The sequence below is a fragment of the Mauremys mutica genome, chromosome 5 (assembly GCF_020497125.1).
Source record: "Mauremys mutica isolate MM-2020 ecotype Southern chromosome 5, ASM2049712v1, whole genome shotgun sequence".
Classification (NCBI taxonomy): domain Eukaryota; kingdom Metazoa; phylum Chordata; order Testudines; family Geoemydidae; genus Mauremys; species Mauremys mutica.
The window spans coordinates 37,868,685-37,887,551 of record NC_059076.1 but is presented as its reverse complement, the minus strand read 5'-3'; the positions used below and the strand labels follow the sequence as shown (position 1 = coordinate 37,887,551).

At 41.7% G+C, this 18,867-nt stretch overlaps 1 protein-coding gene across 1 annotated transcript in view; it reads right to left on the bottom strand.

Annotated features, from left to right (window-relative positions):
* Window positions 1-8,141, bottom strand: part of SLC39A8 (solute carrier family 39 member 8) — a 71,215-nt gene extending 63,074 nt beyond the window's left edge. Inside the window, exon 1 of the mRNA XM_045018469.1 lies at window positions 8,114-8,141. The gene's annotated coding sequence lies outside the window, so the exon portion shown is untranslated. The remainder of the gene's footprint in view (window positions 1-8,113) is intronic.
* Window positions 8,142-18,867: the final 10,726 nt, after the last annotated feature.

Sequence of the window (18,867 nt, the reverse complement as noted above, 5' to 3'; positions counted from 1 at the left end):
CAGTGGCAGGTATAAAACTGGTAGAGAAACTGAACAAAGACTGTCTAAATCAGGGGTGGGCGAACTTTTTGACCTGAGGACCACATCGGGTTTCTGCAATTGTATGGAGGGCTGGTTAGGGGAGGCTGATTATCCCATGTTTCCAGTCACTGAGAGAAGAGCTTCAGGGTCCTTCCAGTGACAAAGGAGGATGCTTTTAGTAAGTTCTACAGCTGTTAACATGGGAATGGGGTGATATTAAAGAAAATGTGGAATGAATGTCTAATCTACCTTCACTTATATGCTTAACTCACTTAATATGGAGGAATCAAAGACTGTAGAGATTACATACTTTTGTTAACTACGGTGTGAATATGAATACTTTGACTGTGTATTTAAGGAAGGTATCTGTTACCTCTTTTTATCAACTCTTGAGAATAGGCCACTTCCACCTTAATTGAATTGACTCGTTAGCACTGCCCCCCAACTTGCTAAGGCAACTCCCATCTTTTCATGTGCTGTGTATTTATACCTGCCTACTGTATTTTCCACTCCATGCATCTGATGAAGTGGGTTTTAGCCCACAAAAGCTTATGCCCAAATAAATTTGTTAGATTCTAAGGTGCCACAAGGACTCCTCATTGTATCTGATTAAAAATTCTTCCATTAAAATATTACTTCCCAAATACACTGTCTTCCAACACATTTATAGTGGAAGTCTCTTCCCAGTTTTCCCTTTACTTACTTGGAGATGGGGAGCACTCACCTATATTTGAAAATAAAACATAAACAAACAAGGATTAAAAACAGATTGTTTGTTTGCATGGAGAGTGAAAACCAAGAGATACAATTTGCCTTTGCTAATGCTATGATTAGCCAAACCCCAGACTAAAGTGTAATAATCTCAGGAAACTGTCCTGAGGATGCCAGCAGAGACTGGCCACTCCTGATTTTGTCAGTGTGCACCCCCCACCCCCCAAGTAGTCAAAGTTACCAGGAAGTGCAAGGGAATAACAGCAGTTCCTGTGCTGAATTCTGGTCAGAGTTCCCAACTCTTCACTGTTCAGCCAACCAAAGAAATTATTTCCAGGCTTGAGAGGTGCCAGTGACAAACTCGATTGTTTTCCTCCTTTGAGAGAGGGCTATGATTTGTATTGGACACCAGGGTTTGGGTGGGGAGGTGTTAGGCCTTACTGTGGAGTAAATTCACAGAAGGAAGTAGTCACAGACTTTGGTTAGAAGGTTCAGAGGACAAGTTAACCTCATGGTTAATATTGGGTTATTTGCAGTCTGTGAACATAACTGCCAGGATGAACCAATTAAACAAAGCTGTGCTAAGTTGCTACCTCTCCAAGAAATTTGTTCATAGTAAATACTCATAAGATTGGAAAGCTAATATAGCAGTTTAGTACGTTTCCTAGGGCTTAAAAATGGGGCAGGTGCTCTCATTTATAAAAGTATTCCACATTCCAAAGGTGAAAACTTTTAAGATTTTAGATAATGCTAATTTGAAACTACTAGAGTGGCTGCTGTATAAAATCAGTGCAATCATAGCGTTGTTGCTGCTTATCACCACTGGCAACACTTATCAGATATTCAAAATTAAATTGAAACTCACATCGATTTGTAAATAAACAAATCAAGCAGGCCACATAGAGAGCAGCATCTTGATTGATACATCTGCAGGTCTAGTTGCAGAAACTTTGCTGTTGAATTTTGCAAGACTCATCCAGACCCAACAAACTCCAAACCAAACTTGTCTAGGAGGTATAACCTCAATGAGATGATCTTTTGTTATAGTTATACAAAGATAAGGTATATCCTGGTACGGTTGTGCTTTCATCTATCGTAGGTATGGAGTGATGATCACCCAGCTTCCTATGTTATAAAGAAAAAGCAGTTAGTTAATGCTTGCCCTTGTAATAGAGTAATCGGCCTGTTTTGCTCTGACAGCTGCACAGTTTCCTAGTCAGCCGGAAGTTAATCTCTTGATAAGAGAAGATGGTACCTAGGATGTAAAATGTAGATCCTGGTTCAGGCCCAGAATTTGAATACCCCCAAATTTGTGGGGCAGGGGAAGTTCATATTTGGTTTCTAGTGTAGTTCATTATAGTGTTAGATGACAAAAAAAGAAAAGAGGCATCCCTACTGTATATCCAGACCCCAGGAGTACACTCAGAGGATATAGTTCAGCGAGATCTCAACCCAGCCTCCACTTACACTTGTATGTTGCATGTGCACCAGGGCAGGCTTCAGGCACCAGCATTCCAAGCAGGTGCTTGGGGCGGCAATCTGCAAGGGGCAGCAGTCCGTGTGTTTTTGCCCGCAAGCAGCGCACCGAATTGCCGGCGCAGACGACGGGGGCAGTCCGTGTGCCATTAGGGCAGCACATGTGTTTCCGTGGTGGCAGCAATTCGGCAGCAGCTTCTATGTTCAGCTGTCCTTGAAGACAGAAGCTGCCGCCGAATTGCCGCCACCGCAAAAACACGCGTGCCGCCCTAACGGCACACGGACTGCCCCCACCATCCACAGCGGCAATTCGGCGCGCTGCTTGGGGCGGCAAAAACAGTAGAGCCAGCCCTGATGTGCACATATCTACACACTAGCAGCAACACCAATGTGTGCTGGTGATACAATCTGTATTTGTAAAATCCATTGGGAGAAAAAATGGCTTTGCACATAAAGTCTATCAGTGTGTTAGAATCAATGAACTTTGTGCACAGATGTTAATACAAAAATATGTGTGCAAGTGCATGAGGTGGAAGCAGGGGTCTGCTAATCACAACAGTCAGGTAAGTGTTAGCAGAATACTTCAATCCCCTCTTCTCTGATAAAACAATCACATTATTTTCTTGATGAACTAGAGCTGTAAAATATTAGCTGAAGTTCTGGCCTTGTGCCTGGCTGTATATTTGTTTTTATTGAATCAGCCTGTCTACATTGTATGTTTTATAAGAAATATACTGTACAGGGATAATTTGCAACAACTTCTTTAGCTGTTTGGACAGCTGAAAACTTGGCTGTCCCTGTTATGGCCTTCTCTCCAGACATACACTGCACCTTTGACAGTGGCAGATTAGCCGCTGGGCCAATGGGGCCCAGGCCCAGATCCCTGGACAATTGGAGGGCCCCTGGAAAAATGGGAACCCCCATGCCCCAACCTGTTCTACCTGGCACTCGTGCTGAGGCGCTGGGGCGGGGCGCGGGGGCTTGCGCCACTCCACCCATCCGGCGCTCTTGCTGGGGAGTGGGGGAAGCCTCCACGCCTCGACCCCACTCCCCGACAGGAGCGCCGGGCGGACGGGGAAAGCCCCTGTGACCCAACCCCATTTCCCCAGCAGGAGTGCGGGGGATGGGGAGGGGAGGACTGCAGGCAGAAGGGGTGAGGTGGGGCCCCACTTGCTCTGGCCCAGGGCCCCACAAACCCCTAATCTGCCTCTGACCTTCAATAGGATAGAATGGGGATATATATTCTAAAGCTTGCAAGGCATTAATAGCTTCTTAATGTGGACACACCTTTTCTATACTAACCTTATGGCACCCTCGTCCCTGAGAGCATAAAGTTATGTTGTTTGCTTGGGATACTTTACACTCTCAAGGTTTCAGGCAAGGGTGCTCTTCATTTCCTCTCCCCTTCCTACAGGGGCGGCTCCAGGCAGCAGCGCAGCAAGCGCGTGCCTGGGGCGGCAAGCTGTGAGGGCGGCAGTGAGGCAGCCTTCGGTGGCATGCCTGCGGGAGGTCTTCCAGTCCCACGGCTTCAGTGGAAATTCGGCTGCCTGACTGCCGTGCTTGGGGCGGCAAAGAACATAGAGCTGCCCCTGCCTTCCTATTAATTCAGATAGAAAAATTCTATAGTGTAAGAAATACAGGGTCATATGCAGTTCTCAGCAGCTAAACAGTGACTAAAGTATGCAACTGGGTCCCAGCTAGACCCAAGAGAAGGTGTAACTTGAGAGACAGGCTTCAGGGGTGAGGGTATAACTTAGTCTAGGTGTAGATGATCTTTTGTAACTCATGGTGTGGGGGGAGGTGCTATATTTGCATAGGACTCTCATGCAGCATAAACACCTCCAAGATGATCCCCTGTGTACTTTTGATAGCAAGGAAAGGTAGGGAAACAAGGACAGAGTGCATGTAAGGGGCCAGATCAGTAAAGGGGCCAGATCAGTAAAGAAATGACTTTGGACTTCTCTTGTAAGCTCTCTCCAGAGGCAGCATCACACAGCAAGAAAACCTGTGTTTGGATTAGGTGTCTTGGAAGGGTCAGGCTGTGCTCCCTTCCTTGTCTTTGAAAAGGTATACAAAAAGTATCTTGTGTCCTTGCCAATACAGAGCAATTGTTTTATTTTTCTTTGGACACTGTGTACAGTGCAGCCTCAGAACACAGGATGGTAACTCAGAAAATGAAGTCAGCTGCCTAGTAATGGAAAAAACTAGAGGGCTGAGTTTATATGTAGGCCAGTTCTGTTTGGTCAGTTGACAACACAGTTGCAGTTGCTAGTCAAAGGCCTACCAGATCCTTTGAGTGCTGTTTGCCAATGAAGAAACAACTAAAAAAAAAAGAAGAATTCATCAACTTGGAGATGAGAGAAGCTGGTCCATGTTTCTGCAGTACTAAGACTGAATCCAGGGACAGAGACTTCCAGTCCAGTGCCCTCTGCTATAACTATGCCTGAGAATAGAATCTAGGATTCCTGACATCCACACCACCTTGCTGTAACCACTAAATAATATCTTCCCCATTCCCTTCCCCCGCCCCCTTTACCTGGAGACAGGAACAGAATGTATGTGTGTGAGGGATCTCTGCATGTGTTTGGGGACCTAGAAAGCAATGGACAATGAAGGAGCAGGAACAATGTAAGCAGGAGCGCCACGAGCTTTTTTGGCGCCCTAGGTGGCGGAAGGTCCCGCCCCCGACAGAGGCAGCGTACGGTCTCACCCCCGAAATACTGCTGCCGACTGGGGCGGCCGCCGCCCCCCAAATGTTAGCGCCCTAGGCGACCGCCTAGGTCGCCTAATGGGTTGCACCAGCCCTGAATGTAAGGCCTTTAGTGCTCCCTGGCCTGTTTCCTGCTGAACCATCACCACCCTAATACTTTGCCCTCCTCTCCTTCTCCTCCCCTTCAAACAAGCAGGGATGCAACTACCTACTTCGCTGCTGAAGAAAGGAACAAAGCACTCTGCAAACCACCTTACTTCCTGTGACACATGCAGTTAGGTATTCTGAAAGGTAGGGGAGGGGGGCTTCAGCCTTTGTTGTTCTACACTCACGTATCACAGGAAAAGGGTTGCTGAAAGGCTTTTATTACTATTTTTGTCTTAAAGAGTATTAGATTCCTCAATATAAAAGGGTAACATGGACTAATCTCTTGTACATTCTCATCTGTGAAGTACTGTCATCTTCTAGTGGGTACAGCAAGGGACTAAGATTGAAAACTGCTGAATCTGATTCTTGGATCTGCATTGATTCACTCTGTGCCTTGGCCACATTGCCCGGGACCTGATTTTCAAAGATAGTGAACACTCACAATATCAGCTTCAGTCGATATGAGCTATGAGTACTCATCGCCTCTGAAAAATCACTTTACACATGAAGTTTACCATTACATTAGTGTGTCTCAGTTTTGCCACTAGATTGTTTATTTTTCCAAAGAGTGCAAGTAAAGCCAATATGTACATTAATGGGTCTATTTAGAGTTGGTGAATGAGGAGTTAAACATACAACTTCAATTAACGGGAACTGCGAGATCTGGGCAAATATGGAGCCTCCCCCACACTTGAAATGAGTTCCTGCAAGACCGGTATTGCTTCTCACAATGTAGCAGGGCAACAAGCGCTAAGGGTTCTTGTTAGTTGTGTACTGGGAAAATTATTTTCACAGACCATGAAAGTCTCATTGATGCTTGTTTGGTGCTATGACCACCATGAATTTAAAATGAAAGGAGAACCACAAGTGGATGCAAAAAGTGCTAGTAATTAAAAGAAAATGCAGTTTAACTAATTTGTGCTTGCATGTGGTAATATATGTCTGATACTTGGTAGAGAGAGGAAGTTGTTTCCCTGTGGATCCTTGTAAATGGGCTCCAGCATAGTAAAACTTATTTTAGTTATCGGTACTTCACCCATAAAATATTTATAATAATATAGACAGGCTTTTGTTTGGGAAGAGGCACTTGCACAAGTAACTTCTAGTTTTGCATATATAATCTTGCAATAACATTGTGAAATTGCACAGGTGTTTACCAAAGGAAATTGGAACAAATCCAAACCTTGGGCAATGCTCAGAAAATACCTTGTTTTCAATTGGCATGAGGAGTTTCCACTCTTGCTCATTCCTTACACCTCTTCCACTCCTCTTTGGTTTGAAAAATCCAAAGAGATGATGACAGATCATTCCTTCCAGTTTTAACTACCCACATTTCTTTCCATTCCTTAGCCCTGGTCTACACAAAGTGTGTGTGTGGGGGGGCGATCTAAGTTACGCAACTTCAGCTATGGTCGACGTACTTAGATTGACTTACTGTGGTGTCTTCACTGCGGTGAGTTTGCCGCTCCCCGTCGACTCTGCCTGTGTGCCTCACAGTGCTGGAGTACAGGAGTCAATGGGAGAGGGCTCAGGGGTTGATTTATCGCATGGATCGATCGCTGCCCGCCAATCCGGCGGGTAGTGTAGCCATACCCTTAGTAAATGCAGCCTAACCAGGGCTCACCACTCAACCTATCTCTGACATCTCATTTCATCCTTTCTTCTTCTGTCAGTGACAATGCTAGCTTACATTTGGGTTTCCAAAATAAAACAATTACACTCATATCGTATATCCATAAAATCCTATTTTTAGGCTAAACCAGTCTTCCCTACATACATGCCCGAGGTTGGGAGATCTGAAAAGGCCATGTTAGAAACTTCCTACCTTTGCAAACCATTAGAGCCAGAGACAACTACAGTGCACACACTCCATCTATGCACAAACTTGGTTCTTTCTGCAGTTTTGTCACAGGGTACAGTAAATTTTGACTGGTTAATAGTGACTACTGTAATACAACAGCTAATGTTGCTCACATACTTTTAAGTGAATATATGTTGCAGACTGTAGTGGACTTTAAAAGGATTAATTATTTGATTGCATTGTTGGTCCTTTACTTCATATGAATGAAAGTACACACTGTGTACTTGGTTTCAGTTTATTTATCAATTATTTATTAAATAGTAGTTTTGATTGTCATTAAAGTTACTGTAATGTTTTGGTGTTGATTCAGCAAAGCAACTAAAAATGTGCTTTACATTAAGCATCCATTAGGCCATCACTATTAAGTAAAGCACTGAAGTGCTTTGCTGAATTGGGGCCTTAGAACAGAGCCTCTCCAACAGGCATGTTTAGAGTGAGAAGTTTCTCGGGTGAATATCTATTGATTCTGAATGGCTCTTACTGCATACAGACCTCTTTAAAAGTTTCATTGACCTATAGGAAGCATGCAAAATCTGAATACTCTTAACTTCCTTGCCAGCATATAGCAATACGTATCTTATTTCTCTGTCAGAGAGGATTTAAATCACTTTTGGAAAAGCACCTTTAAGGCTGTGGGTGGTGTTTAAAGCATGCTAGTGCAGTCCAATCCTGCCAGCTGTGCTCCTTCTAATCAACACACACTGTTTATCCCTATCTTGTTCATTGTATTTGCAATCTCATGCCACTGGAGCTGTATAGACTATATACACGGCACCTGAGCAAACAGTAATTTGCAGCCCACAACCAGGATTGAGAGCTTTGAGATTTAGGGAAGTTGCCTTTTTTGCAGAGAAGGTGAAAAAGAAGCGTTGTGTTCTCAGTGTTTTCGTCCCACTCCAAATGACCTGGCACAACCTCTGTCTTTGTTTCATGCTTGTAAATGTGTGACTACCTTTTCAGGTGCCTCTTGGGAGCTATGATTTCTATATAGTTTTGGGGATTTTTTTCATTATTTCCCTTTTGAATATAGCACTCATAAAAAGTGCTGTATTGACTATTTTACAGCATGAATTCTTCTAACTATACCAGCAGCAGTGTGTGAATTTCCTTCTATTGCTTCCACAAGATCTACTTCTCTTTTTGATCAATATTATTTGAGAAAGTCTCTAAAGAGCAGAGGGAATTACCTTTGGTTCTTGATTTGGATTTTGCAATTAGCTTGGATTGCCACAAGAAGATCTGTGTTGGAAGAAGGAAACACATTTCTTTAACTGACATTAAAAACCAGCTGTAAAACCTTTTTGTGCCATCTTGATAAAGTTTGTAGCAAATATTTAGGTTACATAAGGATACTGATGTCACATTATTAATGGATCTGTAGCTCTCAACCACTTTGTCACTTGTATTTCTCAGAAAGATGCTTGCAAATACGCTTGGGATACTCTGTGAAGCTCAAGATAAAAGGGTGAGACTGTAACATCAGTCACTCTAAGTGTGGTGATATTACATAGCAGTAAATATCAAGATGAAGAGCACTTCCCAGTGATCAGGATCTGGCTTATCTAGTCATTAATCCTGGAAAAAATACCCTGCCTTACACCAGCATAGTAAGGACTGTTAAAAGATGCATTTTAACAGATGCATTCCTAGTTTTGCCACAACATGCACCTTGCATGTGATGTCGCTGTACATCTGCACTGCACTCAGAGGTGCGACTGAGGCACACGTAGACATACCTTCTGAGCTAGCTTTGATCTAGCTCGTTTGAATAACAATAGCCGTGACGCTGTGGCAGCACAGGCTGTACATCCCCAACCGGGCACCCTGGTTATGTACTCCAGCTAGTGCGCGTTGTTACTGAACGAGCTAGATCAAAGCCAGCTCGGGAAGTACGTCTACAGATGCTGCAGTCAGACCTCTGAGTGCTGTGTAGAGACACTCTCAAAAGCCTCTCTCATTTTAGAGAGCTGCTGCCTCATACATTAGCTGCAGCCTTCTTTTCCTTCTTAGGCACTGCTTCAATAGAAATAACTAGAAGTCCTAGACACAGACTAGGACCGCACTGTGCTAGTGCTGTGCAAACACACAACAAAAAGAAAGTCCCTACCCCCAAAGAGCTTCCAATGTAAGTACTTTGTATCACTCGATCATGACATCCATCATTACATCATTACATCACTTATAAATAATACAGACTAGAATGGAAAACCCTTATTACCCATGTCATCCCACGTGACCTCCTGATCCTGGTCTCCCTGATGCAGTGTTTGTGTGTAGATCATAAGTGCTGGAACTAGATGTTCTGGGAGTGCTGCCATACCACCTGGCTTGAAGTGGTTACCATTATATCTAGGGTTTACAGTTTGGTAAAATGGCTCTTTCAGCACCCTCACTATACAAATTGTTCCAGTGCCCCTGGTAGCAATAAGCTATACCAAGGTATGTATCAATAGGCTATTGCAAATGCCTTGTGACGGGTTAGATGAGACAGGTTGACAATATCCTGTAATATCCTGAACAAACTTTGTCTTGTATCAGAGGGGTAGCCATGTTAGTCTGGATCTGTAAAAGCAGCAAAGAATCCTGTGGCACCTTATAGACTAACAGACGTTTTGGAGCATGAGCTTTCGTGGGTGAATACCCATCGACGAAGTGGGTATTCACCCACGAAAGCTCATGCTCCAAAACGTCTGTTAGTCTATAAGGTGCCACAGGATTCTTTGCTGCTTTTACAAACTTTGTCTTAATTCCATAAAGATTTGCATTTGTTATACAATGAGCTCCAAAGGTGTTAACCCTCATTCAATAAGGTTTAATTGAATTCAGTAAAGTTTGTCCTATTGTGAGATTATATGGAATGTCTTTAGTAGAAAAACAAGATTAATACAATTTCTGGAAGTTCAAAGATCTTTTAGGAACAATACATGTGAAGTGGAATTCCTCGGGAAATACCTTGAAGTGAGGGGAATGCAAATTCTTCCCCTCTGAAGCCAAACTTTTGAAGATATGCCCAGGGAAGAGAGACCCTTTGTATACTAACTAACTGCTTCTGGAAACTCCAGTTCAAAGACCCCTGAACTGTATAAAAAGGAAACTGAACATATTATGAGTGTGCTTCTTCCGAGCCGAAGCGCTGATGAACTTGTCACAGTAGGATGCCCCTAAGGTGGAGTATTAAAAGACGGCACTTGCCAGAGCCATGTGAGCATTGAGCTGAACTCTGGTACGCTTATTAGCAGGAGTGCAGGTTTTTATTTTCAGTATGTTTCCTCTGTAATGTTGCCACCTTCAAAATAAAGCAGGCTTGTTTAGAAAGAGCTGGATGGTAACTTGTATCTGTAGCGGTTACATTGCTAGCCATCTCCGAAGAGAAAGCAAGCAGGAGTCATAGGGCAACACATCTGTGCTGGGAATGATACTAAAGGCAAGAGACCAGTCCAGCCTGGGAATATCCCAGTCAGAAGAGAGAGTGATGTGGGTCTGCACCAAAGAGAGGCAACAGCTGGGGAGCTGAAAGCCAAGAGTGACTGAACCACTGAGGGGAAATGCAGATGCAGTTGCCCTGAACTGTGACACACCTTAGTCTTTGGCTTTGTGCTTGGGGACTTGGGGTTGCTCAAGAAGTGCATCAGTAGCATACTAGCACACCCCCTAGTGTGGCTTTCTGCTATTAGCGTGTGGCACCTTTGGCTTTAACTAAACTAATTTTGGGATGGGGTCAGGGGTGTCACACACCTCCTGGCACACCCTTAAGTATAAACAGATTGCTACATGTTGCCTTTACCCAGTAGTGTCTCTTCTGTAAGTCAGTTAAAGTGTATATCTTTTGATTCCACACTTTAGGAGTTTCCTAAATAAAGAAATAAATATTGTACATGATTCTGTCTGAAGCTATTTCCTGCCAAGTCTGTGCTAGATTTATCCAGCTAATCACCTCTTACAGTTTTGACATGGAGGAAATCCATGGACTTTCCAGCTATGAACTCACAATCTTGAAACAATTAAAACAATCTCCTAAACATTTTTCAGAGCTAAATCATTCTTCAAGGAACAGAAACTGATATGATCATCTCCAGCCTAACGAGTGTTATTGTCTTTGATAAAGCGGAGTGGGTGCCTGAAGTCGGCGGGGCACATACTCAGCTGGTGTAAATCAGTGTAACTCTGTCCACCAGCAGAGGATCGGTCTCAGGTTGCCTGGGTACAGCGCAATGCCATTATACCTTGTGGGGAACATAGGGACATTGAAAGATGCTCTTGGTTTCCCTTTAAAGAGCTGAACCTAGCACAGACATGGGGCACTATCTGGTATGCAGGGGGCTAATGAATCATGGAGATGAACACAGGATTAATGCTTAGACAGATAGCCAGTAGCAGGGCCATGGTCAAGCCCGTCTCTTCCAGGGCTTGTTCACACTAGTGCTTACTTTGGTATAACTTAACTCACTCAGGGGTTTGTGAGAGACGTAAGTTACACTTAAGTGCCGGTGTGGACAGCACTATTTCGATGGGAGACGCTCTCCTGCTGACATAGCTATCACTGCTTGGGGAGATGGAGTAATTATGCCGATGGGAGAGCTCGCTCGCATCAGCATAGAGCGTCTGCACTAGCTGTGCTACAGTGGCACAGCTACATTGGTACAGCTGCAAGCACAGTGGAATTTTGGAGCTAAATTATAGCTACTTTCAGTGTGGGTACACTTCGTGGGAGAAAGGGCTCCTTATGCCCTTTCTAGTTCACCTAAGCTGGGGAGGTATAACTGAGTCCTACCTGGACAAGTCATGATAATGCCAACGTTAAGTGGGAAAGTATTACTAATCAGTTTTCTACTCTTCTATAAAAGAAGCCCCCAGACCATAATGTTACTTGTATTAAAAGAAAGGTTAAGATCAGGCAGAATAAGAAGAGAGTGTGTGGTGTTAGTGGCAATGAAGGTGACAGCAGCAGCTGTGGTGGTTTGCCTGCAGAAATCCACAGCATATAATACATACACACATTCTCACATTCTTAAGAGGCTCGGAACTGGAACCGCAAATTGTGTTCTCAAGGCGAGATGCAATAGGAGAGCTTTGGATGGAAGCTTTGCATGGTGTCAGGCCTATTGGCCAGAATGTGCATATGATGATAAACTACCAAAATAGTAGACATGTATTGGATGCTTTTATTATTATTTGCATTTTAATAGACCCTAAAGGCACCAACTGAAGTTGGGACTCCACTGTGTGAGGCACTGCACAAACATGTAGTGAGAGACAGTCCCCCAGAGCTTGCAATTTAAACAGAGCTGATAAAGAGTGGGAGAGGAAATGTTTGTGTCATTCATTCCATAGCTCCAGAATCTGAGATTGCTAAGAATAAGGGTTTCTCTTACTGGGTGTCAGAGCATTGAAAGACAATGTCTCCTCCCTACTGCCACACACAACTAATGGCCTTTGGGGCTGGTAATGGAGCCAACATTGCATCTCTAAAACATATGACACATTGTTTATCTTTGAAAAATTGTTCTAATTTGTAGCATTCAGAAAGAAAATAAGCTTGAATCAGATTTTGTTTTTAAAATAAAACATTGCCAGGAAAGAACACTGTATTGTTAAAAAAATAATAATCTATGATATGAAAAAGGCTAGATTATGTCACATCAGTCATGAAGCAATTCTCCAGCTAAGGGACAGACCTCTCTCCATCCATGAAGAATTCACAATGCAAATAATAATTGAAGATAAAATAATAATTACAATTCTGGTCTTAAAACTTGTGGTTTAATTACCTCATCACAAAAAATAGGATGACAGAGAATAACAGGGTGGATGTTAAGCACTTTAGGAAAATGCATTATTAAGTTAGTGTGAATGTGCTTATTATTAGGTTATTGAAATACTCTACTAGTATACAAGCAGTCTCAATTAAGCACTCTAATTTTCTTTTTATCAGTCACTGTCTAATGGAGTTTTAAAGAAATTATATTTGAAAACCTCTCATTAATACTTTCTTCTGGATTTTCTTTGTCTAATTTTGGTTCTGTTTTATTTTCTCCTTCCTGGACAATATCTTTGAATGCTAAGCATTTTTTTTATTTAAAGTGAAATTACTCAGTATCTTACTGACAGCAGATGGAATGTGTATTTTGGTTCATGAACATACATTATATGTGAAGGCAAAACTCTAACAGCTAAACAAATATGTTCTTTGGCAGCATGCATTCAGTGAGAATATTCACATACTGCAACCATAAAACACAAAGATAATACAAGTACACAAACAAATCTTGATATGCCCTCAAGAAATGAGATAAATATAATAAATTAGCTACTTTAAACATTAAAAATGAGATATTTGCTTAATTGTTTCCTCTGGCTCCCAGAATTGTCATTCAAATTGCCAGCCAAAGAAAACCCTGACATTCTAAAAGGGAATGTAACCTACCTGAAATTTCCCACTTGTACGTGCAACTGCTAACCTCCTTATGAGTGACAGCTACTGAAGCCAGTCACTGGATCTGTGCCTTGCAATGACTCAGTCTGGCAGGCTAGGGATCTGGATTCATATTCGTAGAGGACAAGTTTTTTGGAAGACATGTGAAACCCACTGTAAGAAATGTGAGGAACCTGGAATTCTCTGGATTGAGTCGCAAAGGTTCCAGCAGCTGGATACAACTAACAATGGAGCTGGTGAAAATTTTTCCAACTGAACAATTTCTATTGCAAAATACCATTTTGTCAGCACTGAAATGTTCCACAGGAATGAGTCAATATAGACAAAATCTCATTTTGGAACAAAAAAGTGTAAAAACATTCTGTTTCAATGCTTTTGGAACATTTTGATTTTTTTTTTGGCTTTGAAATTACTTTCAAATGTTACTCTTTTATTAAAAAATCAATGTTTTCTTTAATTTCAGTTCATTTAAAAATTCTTTGCTTTTGTTCCAATTTTAAGTGGAACGAAACTTCTCAATTGTGGAATTTCCCATGAAGGAAGAAATTCTTGTTCCCACACAGCTCTATTAGACAGCAAGCTGTCATTGGTAGGTAAGTTAGATGCTACAGTAATTTTGCTGGTGATAACACAAAGCCACCTTTGGCCTTTATAAATATTAAAGTGTCTATCTCTCAACCCAAACATTTTCTTCTCAGCATAAGTTTTTTCCACTATCTCAGAAGTAAATAGAGTACCTTCAGGAGACTGTGTTGACCAAATCTCTGGATACAAAGAGTCCCAGTGTGTTTCCTCCTCATTGCTGGAAGGGTAGTAGTTCTATTGCTACTCCTACAGATTTTGTTTTTGAACACTTCTCTTTTTATCGTTATGTGTATTACCGTAGTTCCTAGAGATCTCAACTGAGGTCAGGGTCTTATTATGCAGCCCAATCTACAAGCCTGTAACAACAGACAGTTCCTAACCAAAAGATCTTATAAAGTAAATAAACAAGTAAGAGAAATCTAAATAAACCAAATAAAGTATAGGAGAAAGGAAGTATAATTATCCCCATTTTACACATGGGGAAATTGTAGCACTGAGAGATGAAGTGATTTTCCCAAGGCCTCACAGGAAGTCTGCAGGGGAGCTGGGAACTGTAGTCCACTGCATTAACCACAAGATCTCTTCCTTTTTTTAGTTGGATCTTTATTCAGGTTCTATGTTAGAAAACAATTATTTTGCTGCCCAGGGAGGAGAAGACAACATGCGGTGTGAGCTTCCGTCGCTTACAAATCCCTAACTCCCAGTGAGTATAGGAGCTTTGTGGAATCTAGGATTGGAAGGTAATGTCTGATTCAAAAACAATGAGGAGTCCTTGTGGCACCTTAGAAACTAACACATTTATTTGGGCATAAGCTTTCGTGAGATAAAACCCACTTCATCAGATGCATGGAGTGGAAAATACAGTAGCAGGTATATATACACAGTACATGAAAAGATAGGAGTTGCCTTACCAAGTGGGCGGGGGGAGGGTCAGTGCTAATGAGACAATTCAATTAAAATATGCTATTCTTAACAGTAGAATACCAAGGGAGGAAAAATCAGTTTTGTAGTGGTAATGAGGGTGGCCCATTTCAAACAGTTGACAAGAGGATGTGAGTAACAGTAGGGGGGAAATTAGTAGTGGGAAATTAGTTTTTGAAATTAGAAATTTCAAATAATTAGAAATTACTAATTTCCCTCTACTGGTAAGGCAACTCTCATCTTTTCATGTACTATGTATATATACTGTATTTTCCACTCCATGCATCTGATCAAATGGGTTTTAGCCCACAAAAGCTTATGCCCAAATAAATGTTAGTCTCTAAGGTGCCACAAGGACTCCTTGTTGTTTTTGCTGATACAGACTAACACAGCAACTACCACTCTGAAACCTGTCTGATTCAAGTGATTACTCTCTGAACCCAGCAGAAATCCATTTCCACAAGTACAAAACTCTAGTTTAAGACCATAAAACTAACAGGAATAGGTCAAATCTACTTAAGACATAGAACATATTTTTATCACTTGAAAGAAAACATTATTTTCTGACAATTAACTAGCTCTTAAAACAGCTATCACAGCAGATACTATAATTCATAAACAACAAAAAATAGTTTCCAATTTCTACAGCCATCAAATAGCACTCAAAATACCAATTTCACAGCTTAAGAATCTGAAAAATGGGCACATAACTAGAGCCTCAGCTTGAACAGATGTCAAAAACTATTTGATTGATTTCACAGAAACGTAGTCTGATATGAGACTTATAGTGAGACTTAGACTCCTAAGCACATAGGCATCTTTTGAAAATGGGACTTAGACTCCGAAGGCATTTAGGTCCTTTTGAACATTTTGCTCTAAGTCTCACTGAAAATCAGTGGCACTTAGATTTCTAAGGGCCAAAATCACTTTTGAAATTTTTGTTTATGGGCTTGTGTGTAAAGATACAAAAAGCAGCATCAATGAACACATCACTGCTAAGGGTGGGCTGAAAGAAGGAAGCAAAATGTGTTAATAATACGGATGTTGGAATTGTTATTAGTCATGCAGAGTATTAACAAGACACTAATTTAACCATAAATTCCTTTATTGAATCCAAAGGCTGAATGGTATTTATACAATTGCTCTAAACATGCTTAAAAATAAGCAATTTACTACATTCAAACAGTAACAAAACATTTATAAGCATTTGATTAAGATACAAATAGGCTAAACCCAGGGGCCCTTAGATCCATATTGGTCAGCTCCAACTTGGTCAGGGAGGTATTAGAAATGAATCCTTTAAGAGTTTACTTTTGTATACCCTTTAACAAATAAATGATGTCATTACCAATTATTGAACCTTAGCTAAGGTCAGATGAAGCAGTTTCTTGTATGGCCAATTATTTATTGCACCTGGTACCAAGTTAACTGTGTTTTATTTCTATTACTTCAGCCCAAACCTTAAGTAAGATAACACTGGTATTTTGACAGGTCACTACAAGTTTAACACAACCTTTCTTTCTCGTGAGCTCATTCTTTTTGGTTACATGCTAGGGGCCTATTATATCCCAACTCATTTTAAATCCATAGTTCCCCAGATCTAATGTGGGCCTATATTCCCATAGTGGGTTTTGATGTTTTCTTCTCCTTTGAATTGTTAGCTGGTAGCTTCCCAAAAATAATGCGGTCCATCAACATGGAGTGAGGGTAGGCTCCATGGACACATGATGCTAACTGACAGAAGGCACAGAAGGAGAAAAAGGCATCAGTAAAGCACTCAGCTGAGACTATTGCCTTTACTAGTCACAGCTGGAAGACACTCTACTGAGGATTTCTATTTTATCTAAGCTATTAGATTAGCCCTCACCTCTTGCTCACCCTTCTTGCCCCCTTTTCAGCATCCTGCTCCTTGGGTGGCATCTCCTGGAACACCCCTGCTTGCTCAGTAAGGGCATCTCACAATCTGGGCACTAATGAGCAGTGTGGCCATGCTATGATTGCTGTGAGACCCATAATTTTGAATTTTATGTATTTCTAACATCTGCCATGCTTTTACATTAATGGAATTCTTTTCATAATGTGGGGAGGAGGAAACAGGAGTTTATTAGGGACTCTGTGTATCTTAGATATTTATACTGTAAGATATCCATCATCATAGTAAGTAGCACTAATGCTTGGGCAATAAGAGCTGACTAGATATGTCTCTGTCAATTTCTTCCTTCCCCAAAGAGAGGTGTATCTCCTATTTCAGGCAGGATCCTAAGTGTACTGTGGAACTTGTCAGTAATAACATGTAATGAGCTGACAGCCAGCAGATTAAGACCAACTATACTCCCAGTGGCATTCTAGTATTTCTTGGAGTTGGATATTTTTGCAATTAAACACCAGATGGCAGTAGTTTTGCAGTTAAGAGGCAAGACAGAAAATGATTGTGCAAGCTCATGCAATGGTTATTATACTCCTAGCACAGCTAATCTTTCATTCCATGAATAAGAGGAGGAGACAAGGATAGTTAGAACTAAGAAAAAAGAGTAACATTTTTTTGTGCTGATAGAACAACAAGGCTGGGAATGAAAATATTTTCCATGGTGGATCTTCACCTCAGGAACTAGATTCCCCCTTGAACTGACAAAGCGTGGACTTGTCACCCGTCAGGGCAGCTTCAAAGCTCATCTATTCACTCAGGATTGAGGGAGTTGCTGTGGTTCATCACGGGGTATTATTTATGGTGGAACATCCACAGTTATAAGGGCTTATTGTGTTATTTAGCTGACTTTGCTGTGAAGCCGGATGGGTGGTGAAGTCCTTTGTTTTGAGGATATTTATCCTTACATTGTGTTTTTAAAAATTTGTATAGATGCTAGGAGATTAGATAGGCATTTTAAATAAATAAAGATGAGGTGTTAAATTATATATTCAATTACAAACGCACATGCACAAATACATTAAAAGAACATTAAGTTTGCAAAGTCAAGCACTCAAAGTTAGGAAATGCCAGAATTAAGGTTGCCTGTACAACCTTAATTCAAGCCCCTTATGCATCTGCATTATATTTGTCTTTAATTACATATTCACATACCATGTGACCATGAGATGGTTGAGTTCAGGATCCTGACAAAAGGAAGAAAGGAGAGTAGCAAAATACAGACCCTGGACTTCAGAAAAGCAGACTTTGACTCCCTTAGAGAACTGATGGGCAGGATCCCTTGGGAAGCTAATATGAGGGGGCAAGGAGTCCAGGAGAGCTGGCTGTATTTTAAAGACGCCTTATTGAGGGCACAGGAACAAACCATCCCAAAGTGCAGAAAGAATAGCAAATATGGCAGGCAACCAGCTTGGCTTAACAGAGAAATCTTCAGTGAGCTTAAACTCAAAAAGGAAGCTTACAAGAAGTGGAAATTTGGACAGATGAGTAGGGAGGAGTATAAAAATATTGCTAGAACATGCAGGGGTTTAATCAGGAAGGCGAAAGCACAACTGGAGTTGCAGCTAGCAAGGGATGTGAAGGGTAACAAGAAGGGTTTCTTCAGGTATGTTAGCAACAAGAAGAAGGTCAGGGAAAGTGTGGGACCCTTACTGAATGGGGGAGGCAACATAGTGACAGATGATGTGGAAAAAGCTGAAGTACTCAATGCTTTTTTTGCCTCAGTCTTCACAGACAAGGTGACTGTGAAGGTCAGCTCCCAGACTGCTGCACTGGGCAGCACAGTATGGGGAGGAGGTAAGCAGCTCTCAATGGTGAAAGAACAGGTTAAAGACTATTTAGAAAAGCTGGAAGTGCACAAGTCCATGGGTCCAGATCTAATGCATCCAAAGGTTCTGAGGGAGCTGGCTGATGTGATTGCAGAGCCATTGGCCATTATCTTTGAAAATTCATGGCGATTGGAAAAAGGCAAATAGAGTGCCCATATTTAAAAAAGGGAAGAAAGAGAATCCGGGCAACTACAGACCAGTCAGCCTCCCTTCAGTCCCTGGCAAAATCATGGAGCGGGTCCTCAAGGA